Below are 2752 nucleotides of genomic sequence, written 5' to 3'. Positions count from 1 at the left end.
CTGCCCCCAGCCAGGCCTTACAGCAGGCGTATGGGAGGCTCTCCCAAGCCAAAACGGTGCTTTTGCATTTTTACGGGGCTCTGGTCGTCGTCCCCCCCCCCTTCCTGGCGCGTCTTGAGGCTGGGTGGTTGTTGGTGCACGAGGCGGGTGATTGATTTATTTTTTCCTGGGGTGTCATCCTCCACGAAGTCGGGGGTGTTGCAAAGGGCTTCAGCCATGACCGGAGCAGTCACAGGCAGCAAAGGTTTAACATCTGCACCTGGTTCGAGCCACATCTTGCCGTCTGAAATGCCCCCCTGTTTGGTGATACCCAAGAGGACCTGCTCTGCAGGGACCTGATGGCCAAGTTACAGGCAGCTGGAGAACTTCCTCACGTTGTTGTATCCCACAGACACTCGTTTTCCATCCATCTCCCCACCTGCACTGACACCCACCTCTCCTTTTCCCCAGCAGCTGGGCTGATGGAGCGGTGAACCTCCTACCCATCGCCTCTTCCATACTTCCAAAATTTCCCCCTGCACCACAGGCGTGAGATGAGCGGGTCGGTTGGCGTCCGTTCTTCATTGCAGCGTAGCACAGTGGCAAAATCCTCACGTCTGGCAAACTTACGCAGTTTAGAAAGGCACTATGGCAGCAAATACTCGCAGCCCCGAAGTGATGTTGAAGGAGTTAAAAGCTCATGCCGCCCGGTGCCAGACTGCCAGGCTGAGAGCGCTTGCAGCAAAGTATGTGCCACAGAGAAGTTTCTGCACTGAGTCACGGGTATTGAACGCTGCTCGGTTTCAACCCTGTCACATTTTAAGTGGGCATGGGATTTTTTTTTTTAATGGCAATCTGGGATATAGTGATGTGATATTCTAGGTACCCCCCAGTAATTAAGCACCATCCTCATTGATGGTTACCACATTAGCAGAAGGATGCTGCATCATTGTGTTGTTTAACTGATGTCTATGTCTTCCCTTGCTTCTAATCACCACATAATTTCATTTTTCCCCCCTCTATTAATGCTGATTTTGGCTCCCTTCACAAGACAGGGGTCTCAGCAGATTGCTACCTCTTGTTGCTATAGTAGAAAACAGCATCTGGTTTAGTCTTCTGGCTTTGAATATTCTGCCCAGTGACTTGGGTCATGGTCTTGCAAGCGCCTTGCACTGGGATCATCTATCTCATCTTTCCACTGTCCATGTCCCCACACAGCATCAATCCACCAATGCTAGAAGATGGCATCAAAAAGTGACATTTTGCTTCTGTCCAAACCATTCAGATGATGCCACGTGAGCAGATACTCCACACCTCAAATGAGGGGAGGTCTTTGAGCCCTCCCTGGACAAAATTTTCCACCAGCTGCAATAAACCAACTCCCCAGAACCCTAATAGCAAAACAAAATGTGTCTTTCTACGATGACTTCGCTCACAGCACGCTTTGCAGCCACAAGACCTTGGTAACAGCGGTAGCAGATAACGGGAGGTTTGTTCTGGTCACTGGGTGGTTGCTTCTGGCTGTGAGAAAGATTGTCCCATTCAGCCATTCCCAATAGCCTTTATTAGGGCTGAATTGATCCATGCGGTGTCATTTGCACAAAAGCTGTTAAAGGGAAAAGTGCCAAGGGGTCTCACTCACTGACGACCTTTTGGGTGCCGAGCATGAAGTCATTTCAGATGCCTGAAGGCTCCTAGCTTTGTGTGATTTATTGAATTATTTTTTTCTTTTTCAGTGGCTGGTGTGGAGAAAGAAATACCTGAACAAAACACATTTCCAGCTGACATCTTCCCTGGACATTTTGCATTCAAGCAGGTACCTTATGCTGCAGTCTTTAATGGCAACGTGCCGAAACGGTCCTAATGGCCTCACAGCTGTGATGTTCAGAGATCAGCTTCCTTCTGGGAGGGATTCAGTGGGAAAGAGAGGTTTGAAGTACCTTAAGCATCATATTTTTGTGTGCACTAGTGTATATTTGGAGCAGTTTTCTTGGCTTTGTGTCTGCATAAACGATCAGAATGTGGCCCCAGGGTTTTTATAGCACAATCTTTGCTTTATTACTATGTTGCCATAGTAAAAAATGAATTTGCGGATAGCAAACGATCAATACACAGGTGAAATATTACTGGTCTGTACCAGCAGCATGTACCGGCTGAGAAATGAGAAAAGCTCCTTTAAACTTCCAGTGTCAGCCTGTCTTCTCTGCCAAGCTCTGAATTGCTCCACCTTCAAACCCTTCTGTGTAATTACTTCCCATGTAACATTTTTTTTTCCTTCCTAGTGAAATTTAAAATAATCTCTAAAACTTTTAATCTTGATCTCTTTCAGGGCCTCCCAGCACCAAACTCCTTTGACACAAGTGCAGGGCTCTGTGCTTCAGTCCTTTTAAATGGCTTTGCCTCAGTAACGGGAATTGGAAGTTGAATAAAAATAGTTCTTTGTGTTTGAGGACAGGCAGCCCAGCACAAAGATATTTCAAATTTTTGTCTGATTTTTAAATGTATATTCCCCCATATTCTTGCTGTCGCTAACTGTTCCATGCTACTAATTTATCCCCCCAGACAACACAATCCTGGGTGCATTGCTTTAAGAAAGCCACGATAAATCTACAGGGGTTTAGGATATGAATACGCAGAAAATTAGTAAATTCTACCAAAATGTCAGCAAACAGCTTAATCTTGACCATGAACATATTTTACAGGGTAAAAGTGCTAGGAATCGGGCTGATCTGCATTGCAGGGGGAGATTTCTGTTGCCATCGAGTGATTTCCA

The sequence above is a fragment of the Pygoscelis adeliae genome, unplaced genomic scaffold (assembly GCF_000699105.1).
Source record: "Pygoscelis adeliae isolate BGI_AS28 unplaced genomic scaffold, ASM69910v1 Scaffold263, whole genome shotgun sequence".
NCBI classification, from domain to species: Eukaryota; Metazoa; Chordata; class Aves; order Sphenisciformes; family Spheniscidae; genus Pygoscelis; species Pygoscelis adeliae.
This window is presented reverse-complemented; position numbering follows the sequence as displayed.